The following is a 24,875-nucleotide window of genomic DNA, read 5'->3' as shown; positions in this document are numbered from 1 at the left end:
ATAACTGGCATCCATTCGATTCTCGCACCTCACCATTCTGTGACAGTGCACTGGAATGCAATACATCGCACCAATGTCACCGACAAAGCAGATAATTGGGGTGTCTTTACACTGCAACTTCAATAAGTATTAGTGCAAAGTGGTTCTCACTTCACAACAACGTGAAAGTGTGCAGTACATCGCCAGAAAGAAGCAGTCAAGGCTCCCTGGAAGAGGCCGTCTCACGCTGCTTGGGTTGGACACTCGGGATGCTCAGGGGTCCTCCATCTTTCAATGTACCTGGAGTCAATTTCAATGTTTCATTATAGGCAGTCCCTCGAAGTGAGGATGATTCACTTCCATGCCAAAAAGGGATGAGTTCACAGTGTTTCAATGAAGGATCTAATGTCCAGATCCCAAACTACATCCTGAAGGGTGGAAGATGCCTGTGGGTGGATTTTTTTAACGTGTTGTGGCCATTGCACACCAGCCACCACACAGGCTTGACAGAGCTAGGTCTTGGTCCAATGGTAAGGATTGCCCAAGACGACTGGAGACCAGCTCTGCTGCACAGACACTAGGTCCATATCGCAGTGTGGGCTGGCCCATGCTGCCCCTGGGCCCTCGCCTCTTCTGGCCCCGAACTCGCGCCTCTCCTAGGCCCCAATCACATTGCTCCACGATCACTCGCCACTCCTGCACCCCAACCTCGCCGCTCCTGCTGTATTGCCCACACTCCAATCACCGACCTGCATAGTGGACTCTCTACTTTAGAGAAGCGCAGACTTAGGGGTGATATGATCGAGCTTTATAAGATGATGAAGGGAATAGATTGTATTCGATTTGACAGCTTGTTTATAGAGTGCAGACACTCCCACCAGTGCTCTCGAAAAAGTAACGATGTTAACTGCTGAGCGAGGCGTACAAGCAGAGCTCTCCCCTGGGGAGGAGACTTGCGGCTCCAACCAGCGGTGTAAACGCTTTGCCTGGCAGCAGCTGATTTAAATGTTGAGAAAGTGCAGACACTCCTGAATTCTGCAGCTACGAGTCTCTCAACAGCAGCTGCAGTATAAATGCACCATCAAGTATCGCAGCAGAGGTCAATTTCAGGAACAGATGGGTTTGTTCAACTGCACCATTCGCCCCGCTCTATACTTCAACGCTCCCGATGGTCACACAGACAGCACCTGGGGATGGGAGCAAAGATCAGCATAGCAATTAATTACCCAAACAGATTTCAAACAATTGGCTCCACTGCACAACCTGAATGTCTTTCTAACTTCAGGCTGACAAGAGCTAGAATCTTTAAAAGCCATTTTTGCTTCCTTCTCTTTGCAATCGTTTGACTCATTCTGGAGTACCGTTCCAGGGGTCATCCAGAAATTTGCCCAAGCTACCATTCTTCAAAATGCCAGTTAACCTCAGTTGGCAGCGCTCTTGCCAGAGTCACCAGGTTCTGGTTTCAAACCTCACTCCAAGGCAGGAGCACATAATCTAGTAGACACGCCAGTGCAGCACTGTTGCACTTTGAGATACCACCCTTCAAATGGAATGTTAAAACGAGGCCCCACCCACCTGTTCTGGCGATGCAGGTCGAGGTTAAAGATTCCATGGGACAATTTGAAGATTAGGAAGTTCTTCTGGTGCGCTGGCTGATATTTCTTCCTCAACCTGAACCCACAAAATATAGATTCCATCACAGCATGTGGCATCTTCCAGTGCATAAATTGGCTGTTGTGTTTGCAAAGTAGTTCATTGCACATAAGGCTCCGAGACATTTCTGAGAGACAAAGAAAGCATGCAAAATTTCTCCAGTTCAGTGTGCTAACTCAACTAGCAGCTTAAACCCTGCGTGAATGTGCAACTGAATTGGTTCCAGTCACATCACCTTCCAAGGCGCGCACACTCAACACTTGAAATACTGTGCGTAAATGTGACCACACTGTTCACTGTTTTTACTACCTCCTGTCTACACCAAGTCCCGTTCATCCATCACCCCAGTGCTCACTACCTACATTGGCTCCCAATTAAGCAACACCTCGATTTTACATTTCTCATCCTTAATCCCTCCACGACCTCGCCTCTCCTTACCTCAAATTTCCTCTAGCCCTACAATCCCCCGAGATCTCTGCGCTGCACCAATTCTGGCTTCTTGAACATCCCCAATTTTAATCACTCCACCATTGGCCGCCGTGACTTCAGCTACCTGGGCCCGAAACTCTGGAATTCCCTCCCTAAGCCTCTCCACTTCTCTTTCCTCCTTTAAGACGCTCCTTCAAACCTACCTCTTTGACCAAGCTTTTGGTCATCTGTCCCATCATCATGAATGGCTGTGAGACAAATTTTGTTTTTGATAACAAGGCGCTATAGGCCTAACATAGGTGCAAGTTGTTGAAAAAGAATATTGCAAATGCCGAGAGTCAGATTAAGAGAGAGCATACACAGGTCAGTCATCATGTGAAAAGAGAACATAAGAAATAGGAACAGGAGTAGGCCATACGCCTGCTCAGCCATTTTATACGATCATGGCTGATCCAATCATGGATTCAGGTCCACTTCCCTGCCCGCTTCCCTTAACGGTTAAGAAACTGTCTATCTCTGCCTTAAATTTATTCAATGATCCAGTTTCCACAGCTCTCTGAGGCAGCGAATTCCACAGATTTACAACCCTCTGAGAAAAGAAATTTCTCCTCGTCTCAGTTTTAAATGGGCGGCCCCTTATTCTAAGATTATGCCCCCTAGTTCTAGTCTCCCCCATCAGTGGAAACATCCTCTCTGCATCCACCTTGTCAAGCCCCTTCATAATCTTATACATTTCGATAAGATCACCTCTCATTCTTTTTAGACACTTTACAGACAGGTTACCGCTTCGAGTATAGATGAAGGATCTATCCCTGGCACTTCAACCTGTCTTCACACGCTGACAGACCCACTGTGTAATCACAGCACTTTCGACTCTGCTTTACATTCTCTCAGGTACGCCTAGTCACTCACTTGACGTGTCATGTGTCTTGCGTTCAGGAGTTTGTCTACAATTACCAAAAGCTAATGATATGATCAGGGTGTAACAAAGACCATTTTGCAACCTGAACTCAATATTGACGCCTCATATGCACTTCTCCAATCCTTCTGAAAGAGGAATGGACATTTAGCGACCCAAGGCCTGATGTTAATTCCATAAACTGGGGGTAAATTCAAAACTAATCTGAGGAAACATTATTTCGGTGAACCAGTGGTCTATCTATGGAACAGGCTTCCTCGTGGAGCCTTTCGTAATGATTAATTCAAATGCAAATTGATAGATTTCATTCAGAAAATAATGGCCCGGAATTTGCAGTCAGCAGCAATACCAGAGTCGAAAACTTCAAGTTTTCCAACCTTCAATTCAAGTAACAGAAGTTAATGGGGATTTCCTTGTGCGAGCAGGCTGTCTAAACAGCCAATCAAAACGCAGAATTCTCAGACAGCGTACGAGTGAGTGAGTAATCTCTTAAAATTCTAACTTCAAAAAATGTTAACTAGCAAAACAAAGATTGGGGCTCTCACATGGGGAAAAGGCAAACCTCAAATAAAGATAGATACACTTTTTTTTTAAACTGAAAAGTTTATTAAAATAGACAAATTTCACACTGTACAAAATTAAAATTAGTTTTCCAGGCCCCTAACCTTTGTTTAGCAGTACTAACGCTGTCAAAATCCCAGTTAAACCTCATCCCTTCAGTGCGCAACTTAACAGCATACCTACTGAGGAAGAGTTGAAGCTTCTGTCAGTTCCAATGATCTGGATGATTACACAGACTGCCGGCTCTGTGTGTGTGGGGGGGGGGGGGGGCGGGGGTTGGTTTCATAGTGCAGCCGCTTTTGGAGCTGTCAAGCACTGACCGCAGCGTCAGGATGCTAAATCCCGAAGTTACGGTCCGTTTCAAAGATGGAACGATGGCGAATGGTTGCAGATCGCCATCACGCGGACAGCAAATTCCGGGCCAATATTTTGCGATGCGGTATAACGAGTAATTTGAAACATGGCATGGCATTGGGAGGAACCGGCATCTTTGGACCCAAGAATCCCAAAGCTGTCCACCACTGGGGGTTTCCTCGCCTTGTGTCTGGGGCTGTTGTAGACGAACTGATGGAGATTGATTGCTGCGATTAGTCAACAACTCCATTATCCTTGTATCAGGAAAGTAGAAGGCATCTCCATCTGAAGTGGACAGTGAGCTGCAACTTCCCACAAACTAGCTTGTCCAGCTTTAGTATACACTTCGATGACTGTAACCAGAGGCTTTTTAAAAAATCTTTTGCAAATGTACTTTGCTTCAAAAAAAAAGCTCATTCCCAAATCCTTTCGGCAAAGAAACGAATGATGATAAGTTCCCCTTCACACTTTACCAGATTAGCCTGTGTGAGGAAGATTTATTAACCATCAATAGCTGGTTTGTTTACACTGGAAAGTGAATTTAGTTCCATTTGAACTCCTCTCTGTCTGAAGTAGAATACATGCAAAACAGTGTTAAATAACTACACTGTGGGTAAGGCAGAACAAACCAGCAAGAATTTGAATTAGACAGGTAACAAACAGGCCAATTTAAATGCATTTGCTTGAGAGCTGTTTTTAAAAAAAATGCAGTATGCAAAAAGCAACCTTTTGAAAAGGGCACAGGTTTAAGGCGTTGCTGCAGTGCACATTCACAGTTCAACTCTATTCCAGACGTTGTATTTGAGAATGAGAGCACCATATTCCATAATGCAGGATTACGTGAACTGTTTATATTCAATAGCTGGGGAAAAAACCTTCAACAGTTGTCACTCAGACTTCAGAAAGTACAATGATGGGTGTATGAATTTGATGTGTCCATTAGCACTGAAAGCACCGAGGCTGTGTAAAGATAGATTTGGTCCTTCTGAATGTGGGATGTGTGTGGTGAGAATATTTTGAGCTGTATACCACTACTTATGATGGGGGCAATTTTGAGTATCTGGGCACATGCAGAGGATACTCTAGGCCATAAAGTTTAAATACATGTTCATATTGATTTGCATATAAATCAGGTTCCTGATACTAACCGATCTGTGCTTTTGATTCAGTATTTTCCACTAATGAGCCAATACGAAGAACCACTCTTTCCAAACCTCTAGGCCCACAAATTGCAAACAAACCAGCAAATAAGAGGCATAGCACAAACAGAACTGGGTTGTCTGGGCTTGAAGAGCTGAATTATTAGGAGGGTAGATAATCCTGCCTTAAAGAGGATCAGTGCCACTGTCGCAAAATAATACTCTGTAGTACATGATGTAACACTATAAAACACTATGTACTGGACATACTATGAACAATGATCTGCCAATACTATAGTAAATTCAAACCATCAGCTCACCACACACCGATTTCTACTATGCATTCAGACAGATTTCCAGAAGACTGCAGCTTCCTAAAATTCTGAATCCAACATGATTGTAAGAGGTAAATTGTGATAGAAGCTTGCAATCTTCTCTGCATTATCTGTACAATACTGTCTTTTGAGGACAGCGTCGCAGAGCACTAGAGTGAACATGAACAGTTTTTATAGGATTGAGCGTAGCCCAAATAGGGTTTGCGCAGGAAAACTTAGGTGAGTAATCATGCTGAATGAGCTTGTATGAGTATCTTGAAAGCTCTACACTCGAGGCCAGTCTCCAGTGGTAGTCACTGTCCCGGAACACACTCATCTCGGTTATAACTTCAAAGTGTTGGCAACGTTTTGTTTTTTCGCTGCCGTTTTGTAAGGCGAGTTTTGCATAACTAGCACTACAGGTTGTACCGCTCCAGTCTGGGACTCTCGAATCCGTGGTTTGGTATTAGTTGGGCCTGAGAGAGAGGAGGGTTCATTTTTTTTTATAGTTTTGTTTGGCTGGAGTGGCTGTCAGTCAGTGAGTGCGTTCGGCGATCGGTTGGAGTGGCAGCCCCGACCTCCGAGAGACCATCAGCAGCAGGTTGGTGCCATAAAAGGAGCGGCAGCCCCTGGGCAGTATAGCGGCATATCACTGCAAGGTACAGTGCGAGCTGGTGCAGGAGGGTGACGGCAGCAAAGAGGGACGTCATCAAGGTCCAGGTCAGCGATTGCAGTGCGGGCAGGTACAGCAGGAGCGGCGAGGTCGGGGCAAAGGAGTGGTGAGAGATTGTAGAGGGACATGATCGGGGCCCAGGAGAGGCGTGAGTTCAGGGCCAGAAGAGGCGAGGGCCCAGGGGCAGCACGGGCCAGCCCATACTGCGATAGGTGTGCACACTAGGTCCGTGCAGCAGAGCTGGTCTCCAGTCGTCTTGGGCAATCCTTGCCACTGGACCAAGACCTGGCTCTGTCAAGCCAGTGTGATGGCTGGTGTGCAACGGCCACAACACGTTAAAAAAATCCACGCACAAGCATCTTCCACCCTTTAGGATGTAGTTCGGGATCTGGAATATTAGGTCCTTCATTGAAACACCTGTGAACTCATCCCATTTTGGCCTGGAAACAAGTCATCCTCGTTTCGAGGGACTGCCTATGATGACGATGATGATAGAGTAGCTGTCAGTCAGTGAGTGCGTTCGGCAATCGGCTGTCAGTCAGTGAGTGTTTTCGGCAATTGGCTGAGGGAGCCACCCACAGGCTGCCAGCACATAGGAGCCCAGGCGTTAACGACAAGAGTGACCTCACGTGGTTCGGAAAATTCTCTGTTCCAACATTGGTCAGGTCCTGAGGATGCCGGACCAGAGAGGTCCAACTGTAGGTAGGAACATCAGCTTTCCATGTGTCTGTAAAACTGTGGCTGTACTCTTCATATTCGTCACATCACTGCTGAACGTGTTGGAGCATCCGACGGCACAAAGTCACGCAATGCTGAGCTTGTCGATCGCAATGGAAGTGGACAATGTACTGGTGTCTGGCAGGGAAGGTGGTGTGCACACAGACACACTTGCCCAAGCGACAATTCTTTTATTCCCATTCCTGCAGTACTGCTCGAGCTCGGGTACGATCCCATGGGCACTGGTAGCACCCCCTGCCCCCCACGTGAGCACTCATCACACGCAAATCGAGACAGTGAGTAGCACAAATCTGTTTCACAGCAGTGGCCTCCGAACCTTCCTCACCCACACTCTCACTCACTTTCCAGCAGCATTCACTGGTAGTTATCATGAGTGGGAACCTGGGCTGAGGGGAACTGAGGCCAATTGCAGTGTCCTGCCACTGATCCATTTGAGATGGGCTAATTCAGTACAGGGCAGGGATCGAGGCTCAGGCATCCCCAGTCTGTACGGCTAGGAGTACTGAGCCATGGAAGGTAGCTGGTAGAAAGGATCCTAACTGTAGAGGGGAAAGCAGCTGATGGAATGGTCAACCATTTATCAACGGGATGGTTTAATACTAGCACACTTGAATTTTTATGAATAAAAATAGGTACTTCATTTCCAACAGCTTGAAGCTAGGCAGTGTACTAACAACAAATAAGCAGCACTGCTCATGAATCGTTTCCCAGCCAAGTCCAGTCATCGGCTAGGTGACAGTCCTTAAAAACACAAACACTGCAGGAAAGGTGAATCTCTACTGTGTGCTCAATGGGAGAGCATCAAACTTGATTTTTGCATTACTGTCTAACCCAGTGCCGAGAGGAACCAACACCGTCACAATGCCCTACACTATGCAAATGTTGAAAATCGCCAATGGAATTCATCTAATGGCCGCACTCTGAGCAGCAGTCAGACACATTGCTTGGAGAAATGGCAGATACTGGCACATGCTCCAGAATAATTATTTTGGATGGTCCCTTCCTGCAGTATTCCTTTCATTGTGTGGCTTTGCACGGCCCTCATCGCAACTTTTAGAATCCCAACAGGATCACTCCTGCACCCCACCGCATGCCTCATGAGGTGCAGTGTGGGCTGTGATACTGAGTCATACAGACTAGGCCCCAGCTCATAACTGATCTCCGTATTCGCTGAGAAATGTTCTGCATGAGGTCATCAGCCTGAAACGTTAACTCTTTCTCTCTCCACAGATGCGGCCTGACCTGCTGACTATTTCCAGCATTTAATCTCAGTAATTGCTGGTTGGTTGGGGTCGGTTAGGGCGTTTGGGGGGGAGGGGGGTGGGGGGGAGGGGGGAGAGGGGAGAAGAGTCAGAGATGGAGAGAAAAGAGCAGAGAAATAATCACCACTGGGCGCTATTCCTGATCACTATCCACTAGCCTGAAAAGTGCTCGTGTGTGAATGAGGTGAAGATAATACGGACTCAGCTGTGATGGTTATGATCTAACAGGCTGATCATCCTCCTTCCATGCCTGTTACCTCGAGACTTGACGATTCCAACGCACTCTTGGCTGGCATCCCATAGTCCACCCTACGTAAACTAGAGGTGATCCAAACCTCGGTTGCCCGAGTCCTAACTCGCACCAAGTCCCATTCACCCATCACCCCTGTGCTCGCTGACCTACACTGGCTTCCGGTTAAGCAACGCCTCGATTTCAAAATTCTCATCCTTGTTTTCAAATCCCTCCATGGCCTCGCCCCTCCCTATCTCTGTAATCTCCTCCAGCCCCACAACCACCCCCGCTCGCCACTAAGATATCGGCACTCCTCTAATTCTGCCCTCTTGAGCATCCCTGATTATAATCGCTCAACCATTGGTGGTCGTGCCTTCAGATGCCATGACCCCAAGCTCTGGAACTCCCTCCCTAAACCTCTCCGCCTCTCTTTCCTCCTTTAAGACGCTCCTTAAAACCTATCTCTTTGACCAAGCTTTTGGTCACCTGCCGTAATTTCTTATGTAGCTCCGTGTCAAATTTATTTGTTTTGTCTTATAACACTCCTGTGAAGCACCTTGGGACGTTTTACTACATTAAAGGCGCTATATAAATACAAGTTATTGTTGTTGATGCTCATTGTCCAGGCCCACCTGGATGGGGGAGAAATGTGCTGCTGATAAGAGTTCCTCAGATTTATTTCTAGCAGGCAAGTGCCGCTCCTGACAGCAAAGCTTGCTTTACAATATTGGCCAGCTTTTGGTGGAGCAGACATCTCACGGCATTCCCCATTAGTTCGACATGTTGAGCAAATTCTGGCCCAGTATTATGACCTTTCACGGCAATGTGTTTGCAGACAGGAAAATAAACTTTTACTGATAATCAATGCTCTCTGCAGAACAGAGGAACAAAAACTCAACTGTATGACTGAATTTACACTTCTTTGAAACCAAGAAATACAGGAGCAGGAGTTGGCCATTTCGCCCTCGAACCTTTTCCGCCATTCCATTAGATCATGGCTGATCGGTACCTCAGCTCCATATCCCTCGATACCCATACCTAACAAAAATGTATCCATCTCAGACTTAAAAATATTAATTGACCCCCAGCATCCACAGCCTTATGCGGAGAGCGCTCCAGATTCCTACTACCTTCTGTATAAGAAGTGTTTCCTGATTTCATTCCTGAATGGTCTGGTTCTAATTTTAATTCTGTATACCCCAGAGAAAATAGTTTCTCTGCATCAAATGCCTTAATCATTTTAAACACCTCGATTCCACAACCTTGGATACTCAAGGGAATACAAACCTTTATGCAACCTGTCCTCATAATTTAACCTTTTAAGCCCCAGTGTCATTCTGGTGAATCTGCACTGACGTTGAACTTCATTGGAACAGCACCTCATCTTTCTATTAGGCACTGAAACGTTAACTCTGTTTCTCTCTCCACAGATGCTACCTGACCTGCTGAGTAGTCCCAGCTTTTTCTGTTTTTGTTTCAAGGCCGATACGCCTTGCCTGAGGTGCCCAACACTGAACACAGTACGCCAGATGGGGTCTAAGGCTCTGCACAACTGAATAATTGTCTTCATTTTTGAATTCCAACAACCACACCCCCCCCCCCACCCCCCGCCCCGACAGAAAGGCCAACTCTCCATTAGTCTTTGTAATTGCTTTTTGTACCTGTGCACATCATGTAATGTGAATATGATTTTCAGCTTTATATGAAAACTGGCACTGTACGGACCCAAATTTAATTGTCAAATCATCTGATTACTGAAATCATGGACACTGCCCACCTTCCTCTTTAATCTGCATTCAGCGTCCTCAAGGAATAAGCTAAATACAAACTAGCACCATGGGGCTCTGGTAACGTTACCATCTATGTACACCAGTAGCTTGTCCCACTTTTACGAGCCTAAACCCAACCATGTTACTCAAAACAAGACAAAATAACATGTTTAAAAAAACACTCCGGGCATCATAAGAATATGTTTTGTTCAGTTTTTTTTCTCCATTTGATAAGCTTATATAATTATTGGATAGACCAGTTAAAATATAGTTGTCCTACTTTAAGGATGTCAAGGCCCTGGGGTGCTACAGAGAGATTTATCATGATACCAGAGATAAGCATCTTTGAAAGAAGGAACTATAGAAACTGGGATTAAAAACAGAAAATGCTGGAAATACTCACACAGGTCAGGCAGCATCTGTGGAGAGAGAAACAGAGTTAATGTTTCAGGTCTGTGACATTTCATCAGAACTGGAAAATGTTAGAGACGCAACAGGTTTTAAGCAAGTGCAGAGGCAAGGAAGGACGGGAGGAAAGAACAAAATGGGAAGCTCTGTGATAGGGTGGAAGACAGGAGAGATTCAATGACAAAAGGGTGATGGTGCGAGGCGAAAGGAGATGGTAATGGGACAAGTAAAATAACAAAAGATGGGTCTAGGAGGTGTAAATGGGAATATCAGAATCATAGGCGGTCCCTCGAATCGAGGATGACTTGCTTCCATGTCAAAAAGTTCACAGGTGTTTCAATGAAGGACCTAAAATTCCAGATCCCGAACTAAATCTTGAAGTATGGAAGATGCCTGTGCGTGGATTTTTTTAACGTGTAGTGACCGTTGCACACCAGCCACCACACGGGCTTGAGAGCTGGGTCTTGCTCCAGTGGCAAGGGTTAACCAGGACGACTGAAGACCAGCTCTGCTGCACGGACCTAGTGCGCACACATATCGTGGTGTGGGCTGGCCCGTGCTGCCCCTGGGCCCTCGCTTCTTCTGGGCCCCGATCACGTCCCTCTACAATCTCTCGCCGCTCCTTCGCCCCGACCTCACCGCTCCTGCTATACCCGCCCTCACCGCTCCTGCTGTACCCGCCCATGCTCCAATCACCGACCTGGACCTTGGTGACGCCCCTTTTCACAGCCGTTGCTCTCCTGCTCCAGCACGTGCTGTTCCCTGGAGTGGTATGCTGCCATGCTGCTCCTTCCGCTCCCCGGCCTGCTCCGATGGTGCTCGCAGGCCGAGGGCCACGCAGATATCTGAAAATATGGGGGCAGAGGTTGTGATCTGCAATTGTTGAACTCAGTAACTCAGTGTTGAGTCCAGAAGGTTGTAAAGTGCCCAATAGAAAGATGAGGAGCTGTTCCTCGAGGTCACTTTGAACTTCATTGGAACAGCACCTATCTTTCTATTCGGCACTGAAACGTTAACTCTGTTTCTCTCTCCACAGATGTTGCCTGACCTGCTGAGTATTTCCAGCTTTTTTTGTTTTTGTTTCAGATTTCCAGCATCCACAGTATTTTGCTTCAGAGAAACTGAGGTTCTTGTCACTGGAGCCGGGAAGGTTGAAGATCTGATAGAGGTGTTCAAAATTGAGAGTTTGATCAAGTAAAAGCGGCAAAACTATTTCTCCTGATCAGTACGTTGGTTACTAGAGGAAATAAGTTCAAGGCCATCAACAGAATGAACAAGAGGGGTTGAGATTAATAACCAACCAGAAACGATGGCAGGAATAGGGCCCATGGGAGCCTTTAAAAGGGGAATGGATAAATATTTTATAATTTCTTTTTTATAAAGGTTACGGGGAAGTGCAGGGAAATTGGGACTAAATGGATAGCCAAAGGCCTCCTTCTGTGATGTAAAATTTGCAGTTGGCAAGCTTTCACTCTTGGAAGAGAAATTTCTCTCGGGACATTGCCTGAATTACCCGGTTCCTCAACAACTCGCTGGGTCCAAAGTCACCACCCTTATTCACTAAGCCTCAGATCAAACAACTTCCTTTAGGAAATGACCAAAAATGTATTAAATTACCGGAGTTTAAAACAATCCTGACCCAGTATGGCAAGTGGCACAAACAAGCTACCTCAACACAAACTCAACAAAGCAGCTTTGGGAAAATGGGATAAGTCATGTGGAGCCCATTCAATTTCTCTCATCTGCTTTGGGTACAATTTCTGCAGGTAATTGTTTCCATCTGGAATGGTAGCTTTCAAATACCGCGTAAATATCGGCATAGTCCTGGGGATCCCCTGTAAATACTGACACTCCCGGGGACCCCCTGTAAATACTGACACACTCCCGGGTACCCCCTGTAAATACTGACTCACTCCCGGGGACCCCCCTGTGAATACTGACACATCCCTGGGGACCTTTCTGTAAATACTGACACACCCCTGGGGACCCCCCTGTAAATACTGACACTCTCCTGGGGACCACCATGTAAATACTGACACACCCCTGGGGAGCCCCAGTAAATACCGACACACTCCCGGGGACCCCTTGTAAATACCGACACACTCCCGGGGAACCCCATTAAATACTGACACACTCCCAGGGGCCCCTTTTAAATACCGACACACTCCTGGGGAACCCCATTGAATACCAACACACTCCAGGGACCCCCTGTAAATACTAGCACACCCCCCTGGGGAACCCCATGTAAATACTGACACACTCCCGGGACCCTGATTTCTGAAGGCAGTACTCAGCTACTGGAAGAATAAAACAGTACCAGATTATCTAAAGCATATAGCAACAGAAATAGTGTGCTAGTAAATCAACAATTACAGAAATTCAATGCCCTCATGGACCCATTTAACAGGTAGACTCTAGAACAGCATCAACTGGACAGTGAACGAGAGCACAGCATCCTCATGCGCCCACGTTTCCACAATACGTCAGCATGATGCATGCCATCCTTCCTTGGCCAAGTGGGTAAACACATAAATCGGTTGTGTTTTTTTTTAAATAATGTTCTTGGGGTGGTGGCAATGCTGGCAAGTCAGATGTGGCCCATCCCTAGTTGCGCTGAGGGCATCAAGAGTTAACCACCTGGTATGGAACTGGAAACACTTGTAGGCCAGACTGGGCAAGAAGGGCTGGTTCCCTTCCCATGAAGGACATTTGTTTTAACAACAATCCGGCAGCTTTCATGGTCATTCCCTGACACGAGCCCACAGATTACCAGATGCATTGAATTCAAGGTGGGATTTGAACCCTCGGCCTCTGGCTTGCTCGTCCAGAACCATGACCATAAAAGCCAGCAAAGAACTAATAAAATGATAGAGGGGGAAGATAGATTATGAAAGTAAACTAGCACGAAATACAAAAACAGATAAGAGTTTCTACAGGTATATAAAAAGGAAAAAAGAGTGGCTAAAGTAAATGTTGGTCCCCTAGAGGATGAAATTGGGGAATTAATAATGGGGAACAGGGAAACGGCAGAGACGGCGAACAAATATTTTGTATCAGTCTTCACAGTCGAAGACACTAACAACATCCCAATAGTGGATAATCAAGGGGCTATAGGGAGGGAGGAACTTAATACAATCACTGTCGCTAAAGAAGTAGTACTTGGTAAAATAATGGGACTAAAGGTGGACAAGTCCCCTGGACCTGATGGCTTACATCCTAGGGTCTTAAAACAAGTGGCTGCAGAGATAGTGGATGCATTGGTTGTAATCTACCAAAATTCCCTGAATTCTGGGGCGGAAAACCGCAAATGTAACGCCCCTATTTAAAAAAGGAGGCAGACAAAAAGCAGGAAACTATAGACCAGTTAGCCTAACATCTGTCGTTGGGAAAATGCCGGAGTCCATTATTAAGGTAGTAGCAGCAGGACATTTGGAAAAGCATAATTCAATTCAAGCAGAGTCAGCATGGTTTTATGAAAGGGAAATCATGTTTGACAAATTTGCTGGAGTTCTTTTAAGGATGTAACGAGCAGGGTGGATAAGGGGGAACCAGTGGATGCAGTATATTTGGATTTCCAGAAGGTATTCTAGAAGGTGCTACATAAAAGGTTACTGCACAAGATAAAAGCCAACAGGGTTGGGGGTAATACATTAGCATGGATAGAGGATTGGCTAACTAACAGAAAACAGAGCGTCAGGATAAATGGGTAATTTTCCGGTTGGCAAACAGTAACTAGTGGGGTGATGCAGGGATCAGTGCTGGGGCCTCAACTATTTACAATCTATATTAATGACTGAGATGAAGGGACCGAGTGTAATGTAGCCAAGTTTGCTGATGATACAAAGATGGGTGGGAAAGCAAATTGTGAGGAGGACACAAAAAATCTGCAAAGGGATATAGACAGGCTAAGTGAGTGGGCAAAAATTTGGCAGATGGAGTACAATGTGGGACAATGAGAGGTTATCCACTTTGGCAGAAAAAAATAGAAAAGCAAATTATAATTTAAATGGAGAAAACTTGCAAAGTGCTGCAATAGAGAGACCTGGGGATCCTTGTGCATGAAACACAAAAAGTTAGTATGCAGGTACAGCAAGTAATCAGGAAGGCAAATGGAATGTTGGCCTTTATTGCAAGGGGGATGGAGTATAAAAGCAGAGAAGTCCTGCTACATCTGTACAGGGTATTGGTGAGGTCACACCTGGAGTACTGCGTACAGTTTTGGTCTCCATATTTAAGGAAGGATATACTTGCATTGGAGGCAGTTCAGAGAAGGTTCACTAGGTTGATTCCGGAGATGAGGGGCTTGACTTATGAAGGTAGGTTGAGTAGGTTGGGCCTATACTCATTGGAGTTCAGAAGAATGAGAGGTGATCTTATCGAAACATATAAGATAATGAGGGGGCTCAACAAGGTGGACGCAGAGAGGATATTTTCACTCATAGGGGAAACAAAACTAGGGGACATAGTCTCAGAATAAGGGGCCGCCCATTTAAAACTGAGATGAGAAGGAATTTCTTCTCTCAGAGCATTGTAAATCTATGGAATTCTCTACCCCAGAGAGCAGTGGAGGCTGGGTCATTGAATATCGTTAAGGCAGAGATAAGACACATTTTTGAGCTATAAGGGAATAAAGGGTTATGGGGAGTGGGCAGGGAAGTGGAGCCAAGTCCATGATCAGATCAGCCATGATCTTATTAAATGGCGGGGCAGGCTCGAGGGCCCAGGTGGCCTACTCCTGCTCCTATTTCTTATGTCCTTATGTACTAGACCCAGTGTATCACTAAACTGTCGAGAAGGTCCCAAGTTCAAGCCCTGGTCTGTGCCAAATCAGTTGGTTTCAGTCAAGGCAGCATTTAGCAGGACACTATTGACCTCAACAACTGGGTAGGGAGACTTAACTCAGAAAAAAAGCAGCCAAGATTCCCACTCCTAATTGGTGCCCAGAGACTCCTGCTGAACAATGCATGTGCAGAGGTCAGGATTAGGATGCGATGCTCCCCAAAGTCAAATAATCTCCCAGCATTCACTGTCACAAATGGGCTACCGGAGGGAATAAATGTTACCTCAATCGATGTTACCTGTAGGCAGCATTCCATATCATAATAAAATGTAACTACAAAAAAAGGTGAGAAGTACCTTTTAAAAACTTAAGAGTTGCAACTTTTAAGAGTGTCACTGTGGCTCAATGGGTAGCACACTTGCTTCTGAGTCAGAAGGTCGTGGGTTCAACTCCAGGGACTTAAGCACATAAGTCTAGACTGACACTCCAGTGCAGTGCTGAGGGAGCGCTGCACTGCTGGAGGTGCCGTCTTTCAGATGAGACATTAAACCGATTTACATCTCTCACGTGGATGTAAGCGATCTCATGGCCACGATTTTGAAAAGGAGCAGGGGAGTTCTCCCCGGTGTCCTGGCCAATATTTATCCCTCAATTAACATAACAAAAAACGGATGATTTGGTCATTATCACATTGCTGCTTGTGGGAGCTTGCTGTGCGCAAATTGGCTGCTGCGTTTCTTACATTACAACAGCAACTGCACTCCAAAAAGTACCTCATTGGCTGTAAAGCGCTTTGAGACGTCCAGTGGTCGTGAAAGAGATGACATAAATCTAAGTCTTTTTTTTCTTTCAATGCACTGCCTGGAGGAATTAGATAAATATGTGAAGGGGAAAAATTTGCAGAGCTATGGGGAACGAGCAGGGGAGTGGGACTAATTGGATCGCTCTTTCAAAGCATGGCCACGATAGGCTGAACAGCCTCCTTCTGTGCTGTATCGTTTCCTGTTTCTATATAAGTATTCATACAAATTCTTGCTGAATGGGTCCTCCATTCACGTGGAATGCATTCAGCCAGTAAATGTGTGACAACTGCGCATCTAATAAGCCGAAATTCCAAAATACTTGGCAGCAATGTTCCCCGAGCTGTGCATTGATCGGGAGGTCCCTCGCGGGCCGCTCACCAGCTGTTGGCGCTGAAGAAGACGCCATGCCAGCGCAGCCGCACAATTCAGGGACCGCGCACGGAAAAAAAGATTGGAGGGAACATCGCCCGCCACAAATGTCAACAGTCAACTGCAGTTCTGGATTCAGACAATACAATCAAAAAACAATTGCAGCACTGCAGGGTCCCGTCCGTGAGCGGGAGGGACTCGACCAGGAAATGGCAAGTCAGAGCCACTTCCCCACCGGCTTGGCTGACCACATCCAAATTAATATTCAGAAGTTGTAAGGGCAATAGGACGGTCATGCAACACTGATTGGCTCAACAATGCAGCTTCACTTTCTCCAGCAGAACTTGTATTGTGCTGCGTTAACTTATCCCAGCTGGGAGGGACACCCCGGCCTCAGGGTCCACAAGCTATGGACAAGCTATGGAAGGGAGGCCGGTGGTGGGGAAGAGAAAACAAGTCATCCAAGTGACTGGTGCTAGAAAGTGCGCACAAGGAATGGATAGGGCTCTGCTGTGCAAGTTTCAATGACCTACTGACAGTTAATTGGACATGGTACCAGAATGCAGAAAACACAAGAAAATTCGGTAAAATAAGGCATTCTAAACAATCAGAATCAGTTAGAGTTCGAAACGGAGTGGTGTCACATAGCAAATGATTCTTATGCTTCATTTCTGTATGTCAGTTAAATGGCACACACCTTATATAGACCCTGGAATCTTTCATATTTGTACCTCACCATACAAGGCATTTAGTTAGAGCCATCGGGAAAAGCCCCCCTTTCAAGCAACTTTTTTTCAGGTCCAATTTACCTCATAAAATCATTGCAAGTCTCTTCCTCATCGGATATATTCGGTACATTGTTACTGAGGGGGATTTATTTAAACACGTGCCTTGTCTCAATTTTATTATGTCAAGGATTTTAACAGACAATCAGCTGAGTTACAAGACTCCGCATCAATTTATGGTAAAAAATTAAAATTACACAATCACGCAGAGTACATCAGCGAGCAGGTGAACAACTCACATTTATAAAGCAAATGTATTAAAATCTTAAAAGTAGGAGGGAGGTGAGGGAAGGGTAGGACAAAGGCACTTTTCAAAGCCTGGGTTTTAAGTTGGGAGGAGCAAAGCTGTGGCGGGATTTGAAGGAGAGGACAATGATTTTGAAACCGATGTGCTGAGGGGTCAAGAGCCAATGGAGGTCAGTAAGGTCAGAGGGTGACAGACGAGTAGGATGGGATGCTAACCGCCTTCTGGAAGAGTGGGATAGGTGAAGTCAGAAGAGCAACCAATAAAATGACTTGAGATGGCAGCTGATCAAAAAATCAATGGCTTTTCTATGAGAACATTATGAACACTCTCCCAGGGACGTCCTGTAAAGACCGACACACTCCTGCCCCTGCCACTCCCCCCCCCCAAACACACAACTTCTGGGGCATCCCTTAAGTACTGACATGCTCCCGGGGACCCCCTGTAAATACCAACATTCCCAGGGGCCTGTGTAAATACAGACAACCCTGGGGACCCCCTGTAAATACTGACACTCCCGCCCCCCTCAAATAAATACTGACACGTTCCCAGGGACACCCAGTACATACTGACATACTCCCAGACATCTGCTGTAAATACTGACACACTCCCTGGGCACCTCACTCCAAGAGGCCATTTTGTTGTGCAAGCCTGGAAGTGAATGTTAGTGAGTTATTTGACCATGAGGACATCACAGACAAACTGATTCTGGTTCTCATCTGACATATAAACCCACGCACATTCCAGGAGGAGTCATTGGAAACCTGCTCGATTCTTGTTGCCTCCCTAAGCTAGGGCCTCTGACTGTACCAGACTTTCAAAATGAAACCGGGGATTAGAGAGTTACATCATTCCCTTGAGGTCAGAAGATTGAGGGGTTATCTGATCTAGGTGGTTTAAATGTTAAAAGGATTTGATGGGGTAGATAAAGGCAAACTATTCTATTTTGCGGGGGAGTCCAGAACAAGGAGGTATAACCTTAAAATTAGAACCAGGTCATTTTGGAGTGAAATGAGGAAGCACTTTTTCCACACAAAGGGTAGTGGAAATCTGGAACTCTCTTCCCCCAGATGGTTGTGAATGCTGGACAAATTGAAATTTTCAAGATTGAGAGTGAAGGATTTTTGTTGGGAAAGGGTACTTAGGGATATGGAGCAATGGCAGGTGAAGAGAGTTGAGGTACAGATCAGCCATAACCTCATCATCATAGGCAGTCCCTTGGAATCGAGGAAGACTTGCTTCCACTCTTAATGATTCCTTAGGTGGCTGAACAGTCCAATACGAGAACCACAATCCCGGTCACAGGTGGGGCAGATAGTCGTTGAGGGAAGGGGTGGGTGGGACAGATTTACCGCACGCTCTTTCCGCTGCCTGCACTTGATTTCTGCATGCTCTCGACGGTGAGACCCGAGGTGCTCAGCGCCCTCCTGGATGCACTTCCTCCACTTAGGGCGGTCTTTGGCCAGGGACTCCCCAGGTGTCGGTGGGGATGTTGCACTTAATAGAGTTGAGGTACAGTTCAGCCGTGACCTAATTGAATGGCGGAGCAGGCTCGAGGGCCTGTATCAGACTAGTCGCACCATCCAACCTACTGTCCTGTTTGGGATTAAGCCAACACAACCAGAACTATTTCAGCTCCACCAAAAAAAACAAAAACGTCCAGTCCTGTAATTTACTGTCACAAACCATGCAGATCAATAAGAAAACAAGCTTGAAACTGGAGGTTAAATGCTAACGAAATACTATCACCAAGGAAACTAAAGCTTGGGAACCTGTTTTTGCATATCCAGTATTGTGCGCTGCAGTGTAAAACAATGATCTGATTTGCATGTGTGTGTCAGTCAGGACAATTAGACCGAAAATAAAAAGCTTGGCGTAAGTGCTCAGCACTTCCAGGACCAGCGACCGTGTACAACCATTAAAACACTATATGCCAGATTTTAAATCCTCAAGCTTCCCTGTGTCAAAGACTAAACCTGCGTACGAAGTAACCTGGAGACATTGCACTCTGTTCTGACAGAACCTCCACAATCCATGCATAGCGGAAGCAACAGGCGCAAGCTATTTTATCCGTACTGCAGGGATCGATCCGTGGGACATTCTCTTCCTGCACTCCAAGACCCAGACTACGCTCTCAATTCTTTCGTATCTAGGTTTTCTCGTGAGCTGGAGCAGGAGATGACAAGTATTTGCTACGACACGTTAAGGATGCAGGGTGTAAGACGACATGCAGTGGAATTTAGGAAAAACAAGGGCGTAAAATTCAGAGCAGCAATGGCCATCGATAAAATAGATAGGATGTGATGAAGCGACAAAGAGAGAAGCATCGTCTCTCAGACAACAACATGCACCCCACCAGGAACACACGAGAGACGTATAAGAGCAGCATAGATGTGACAGCAGTATTTACTTCTGACATTCTAGAAAATAAAATATTTTTGATCGGATAAACAGCGAGGAAACCAAACTTCTTGAAGGAGATGCAAGAGCTCCATTTGAAATATAAGGAGATAGTGAATCCAACAGCATCAGATGAAGGATAACCACAAGAGGTGACTGCGGTTTATTGGATTTGTAACAGAAATGCAACAACCGTGTCTTTCAAGAATTGAACGCAGCAGGATTTCATTGCGCAAAAATACGGTGGAGTTCCAGATGCCGAGATTCAGCCACTGCAGTGTGAGATGAATAGAGGGTGGTGTGCGATCTGAAGGATGGTGATGAATAGAGGGTGAATAAGGCTGGGTGATTAGTGCAGAAAGTCATGAATATGGTGAAGAAACAGCGTGGGAAATAGGTCAGAGCCCCGAGAAACAGAAACTGATGGGAGTGGGTGGAGGAACCATTAACTGCAGTGCAGGTAACACGGATGTTGAGAAAATACTCGATAGCTATAAACAAAGCTTTGGTGGAAAGCCACATGATGGTAATTATGTTTTGAAAATCCTTAAGGGGCCCAAAGGCTTTGATTTGTAAGATAGTAACAAATAAATCATCTGACAACAACAGAGCTATGAACTGCAAAACAGATACAGGAAGACGACTAGCGATGCCGAAGTCGATACAGGTGATCATGGATTCCAGCCAAACTTTCAAGGTGAAGGATGATCGAAGAAACAATGCTTTCCACCCCACACTGCCATCCCAGAAGTTCCCCAAGGATCGACCCTTGGTCCTCTGCTCTTCATCAGTATGCTGCTGCTCGACATCACCGTCCGCCATCGTCATCAGCTCCCCGCCATGCAGCCGGTACCCTTGCCACGGACTCCAGCCCCCTGCCATATTCTCTCCATCAAAAAGACCACTTGCTTCTACCTCCGTCCCTACCTCAGCCTATCTACTGCTGTAACCCTCGTCACACCTTTGCCACCTTCAGACTTGATTATTTCAATGTTCCCCTGGCCGGCCTCCAACCTCTCTAAATTTGAGCGAAACAAAACTGTCGCCGATTCCATACCAAATCCGTTTGTCCATTGTAGCTGACCTGCATCGGTTACTGGCCCAACATCTCAAATTTAAAAAGCCGAGCTTGGTTTTAAATCCCTACATATCTCTGTAGCCTCCTCAGGCCGTACAACTCTCTCCCTCCAAGTTCAGCCGCATACAGCCTTCCCCCATCATTGGCAGCCTTGCTTTCAGCCATCCAAGCGATGCAATTCCCTCCCTCAACTCTTTTGCTCAACCACCTCCCTCTCCTCCTTCAAGACATTTAAAAACCCCTCTTTGACCAAGCTTTCCATCACCCTTCCCAATCTCTCCATTGTTATTTCTCCTTACACCTCTGGGACTTTTCCTACATTGACAGGACATCAATGGAAGTTGTAACGGTGGCTCATGTAATTGTAGAAAATAAGGGCAATAGAACAGTGGGTTGATGGGGAGAAGGAAAAGGATCATTTTCCTTCAGAACAGGAATATTTTCCAAGGAAAGGGGGAGGAAGAGTTAATGAAAACCAAAATGATGGTAAGGAATAAGCTCAGAGGCCTGGAGTTTCCACTCGATTGTGCTGGGTTTTTTGGCACAATTCAGCAGAAATTGGAACAACCAGCACAAAAGATCGCGGAACTTTAACCGTAATTTGTGCTCGGATCAACTGGAGTTTTTGCGATTTTTTGCGCCAGTTTTCAAAACATTGTGCTTGAAGCAGGCCAAGCCTATAAATCTGGCCACACTCTGGGATGAATTAATTACCCTTGGGAGTTCCGATAATTGCGCTCGTTTGCAGACCTTCAGGGAGGCTTTAAAAATTAAGATTGTTGTTTTTTTGCACGAGGACACTAAAAAGTAAGTTCCAAAAGCTTTTCAATGTAATTTTTGTTTCAATTTACTAAGACTAAGACCTACAGAACTAGAAAATAGTTTGAGATATTTTTTGAAAAGTGAATTTCAGTAATGTAAAATCGGGTTACACAGAGGTGGTGGACTGACACCGATTAACCCTATTTTCAGCTGTTTAATCAAACTTCAAGTTACCACTTTTAAATATATGAAGGAAAATTCTTTAAAGCAAATTTTTATTTAATTATGCTTGAAAACGCTGCCCGATTGCACTGGTCCATGGAAGATTCTGCATCCGCCGATATTCAATGAGTTTGAGCAGAAATTCGGGGAGGGGAACACTTTTCAAAACAGGCGCAATTTATGCTGGAATCAGTAATTGGGCCCAAAGCGGAAACTCTACCCCAGATAATGCGGTCTAACTACAGTCCGGGGATTGAGGGCTTCACAGAATTACATAGAAATTTACAGCACAGAAGCAGGCACGGGCAAACCAGACTGTATTGGGGTATGTCCTGCATGCAGCATTATTCATAATCTCACGTGCCTTCACTGCTCCCGTTCTTTGAATGAAACATTAAACTGAGACCCCATCTGCTCTCTCAGCTGGACGTAAAAGATCCCATGGCACTATGTCAAAGAGCAGGGGAATTCTCCGATATTGTTCCCTCAACCAACGCCACAAACAACAACTTTATATTTATATAGCATCTTTAATGTAGTAAAACATCCCAAGGCACTTCACAGAAGCGTTATCAAACAAAATTTGTTACTGAGCCACACAAGAAGAAATTAGGGGAAGGGGTAGGTTTTAAGGAGCATCTTAAAAGGAGGAAAGAGAGGTGGGGAGGTTTAGGGAGGGAGTTCCAGAGCTGAGGGCCCAAGCAGCTGAAGGCACGGCCACCAAAGATTGAGCATTTATAATCAGGGATGCTCAACAATCCCTGATGATAATCTCAATAATGATTATAATTAGGGATGCTCGGAGAGAATTAGAGCAGCGCACATATCTCGGGGGTTTGTGGGGCTGGAGGAGATTAGAGATAGGGTGGGGTGAGGCCATGGTGGGATTTGAAAACAAGGATGAGAATTTTAAAACAGTTAGGAACATAGGAATTGCTAATGGAAAAAAGGACCACAATCCATCTAGTTCGCCTTCTACCATCGTGGTTGTCGCATGATACAACAATAATGGAGTTATTGACTGAGCGTGGCAATCGATTTGTCTACATCAGACCCAAATTCGAGATGAGGAAAGCTCTCAGTGGTAGGATGCTTTGTGAATCATGGATCGAAAGTCACCTGTTCCTCCCAAAATGAAGTGTCTGAGCTCGGACACTCATCACTTGTAAATCGAGCGTGACAACCACAACACTGCCTGACCTGACCATTTGCTGTTTGTGGAAGCTTGCAGTGTACAAATCCACTGTCACCTTTTCTACATTACAACGGTGACTGTACTTCAAACAGAACTTCACTGGTTGTGATTGGGGGGGGGGGGGGGAGCGGGTGGAATGTCCTGAGGCGGTGAAAGGAGTTACAGAAATGGAAGTTCTTACGAGTTTTTTTCCCCCAGTGTCAGCTGTGGCTCAGTGGGTAGCACACTCGCCTCCGAGTCAGAGGGTTGCGGGTTCAATTTGAGCACAATAAAAAATCTAGGCTGACACTCAAGTGCAGTGCTGTGTGTGCTGTGGGAGCTTGCTTGTGCGCAAAAGGGCTGCCACGTTTTCCACATTACAACAGTGTCTACACTCAAAGTACTTCATTCGCTGTAAAGTACATTGAGGTGTTCGGTGGTTGTGAAAGGCGCTATATAAATGCAATCTTTTATTTCTTTAAAGTGCTTTGGGATGTCGGGTGGTCATTACAGGTGTTATATAAATGCAAGTCTTTCTTTAAAGCGCTTTGGGACGTCTAGTGGTCGTGAAAGGCGCTATTTAAATGCAAGACTTTACTTAAAGCGCTTTGGGACGTCCAGTGGTCGTGAAAGGCGCTATATAAATGCCAGTATGTCTTGCTTTGATCTCCCTTGACCCACCTTTCCTCCAGCCGTCTCTCTGACCGCTGGCAGGGTCGGTGCTTCAGTCACTGACCCTCCCGGGGCCCAGCCTCCCAACCCCGGTGTAAACAGCCACTCCGCCAGAGCCCGTCCACGGCTGGCGGGCCCCAGCACTGCGGAGCGCCCTCCGGGGGCTGGGGCTGGAGCCCCCGCTCAACACCGGGCAATGCCGGTACTGCAACTCCACTTCCTCAACTCCCTCCTACCCCCGACCCGGGGGGCACACTCACCGCCAGGCCCGAGCCAAGCCCGGGGGCACCAGTCCAGCCGCCGCCCTCCTCCACCTCCCGCTCGCTTACCTGCCGCCGAGTGTGGCGCTGCATGCCGCTGCCCGGGATGGAGGGGGCCGGGGCCGGGGCCTGTGTGTCCCGGGGCCTGTGTGTCCCGGGGCCCGGTGCTGTGCGCCCGCCGCCTGTAGCGGGGACTGACCGTTAGCAGCGCGCGCTCCCGGCGCCCCGTCCCGCCGCCATTAGCCGCTCCTGCGCGCCGGCTCTCGCGAGACTGGCGGAGCCTGGGGTCCCGCCCCCAGGGGGCGGGGTCGCGTGACGTCACCGCCAAACCGTGCAGCCGGCTCAGAGCAGGCCCGAGTTGTCACCGAGGAAACGGGGAGGGAGAGAAGGCCAGACAGACAGAGAGAAAGACAGATAGAAAGAAAAACAGAAAGATAGACAGAAAAAGAAAAACAAAGAAAGATGTAAAATTATAGCACATGGTATTGGGGGTAATGTACTGACGTGAATAGAGAACTGGTTGGCAGACAGGAAGCAGAGACTCGCGATAAACGGGTCCTTTTCAGAAAGGCAGGCAATGCCTAGTGGGGTGCCGCAGGGTTCAGTGCTGGGACCCCAGCTATTTACAATATACATTAATGATTTAGATGAAGGAATTGAATGTAATATCTCCAAGTTTGCAGATGTCACTAAGCTGGGTGGCGGTGTGACCTGTGAGGAGGATGCTAAGAGGCTGCAGGGTGACTTGGACAGGTTAGGTGAACGGGAAAATGCATGGCAGATGCAGTATAATGTGGATAAATGTGAGGTTATCCACTTTGGTGGCAAAAACAGGAAGGCAGATTATTATTGAATAGTGACAAATTAGTAAAAAGGGAGGTGCAATGAGACCTGGG

General features: G+C 46.4%; 1 protein-coding gene across 5 annotated transcripts in view; it reads right to left on the bottom strand.

Moving 5' to 3' along the window:
* The window catches only part of cep350 (centrosomal protein 350), a 190,560-nt gene extending 166,339 nt beyond the window's left edge, over nucleotides 1–24,221 (bottom strand). For 4 of the 5 annotated variants that reach the window (XM_070887454.1, XM_070887458.1, XM_070887457.1 and 1 more), the window contains exon 1: nucleotides 24,049–24,221. The gene's annotated coding sequence lies outside the window, so the exon portion shown is untranslated. Of the gene's footprint in view, nucleotides 1–1,554; nucleotides 1,630–24,048 lie in introns of those variants that run through there. The other variant, XM_070887455.1, reaches the window with a different exon arrangement.
* Nucleotides 24,222–24,875: the final 654 nt, after the last annotated feature.

Source organism: Pristiophorus japonicus, chromosome 8 (assembly GCF_044704955.1).
Source record: "Pristiophorus japonicus isolate sPriJap1 chromosome 8, sPriJap1.hap1, whole genome shotgun sequence".
NCBI classification, from domain to species: domain Eukaryota; kingdom Metazoa; phylum Chordata; class Chondrichthyes; family Pristiophoridae; genus Pristiophorus; species Pristiophorus japonicus.
Note: the sequence above shows the minus strand (reverse complement) of the source record. Positions and strands in the feature narration are given on the sequence as shown.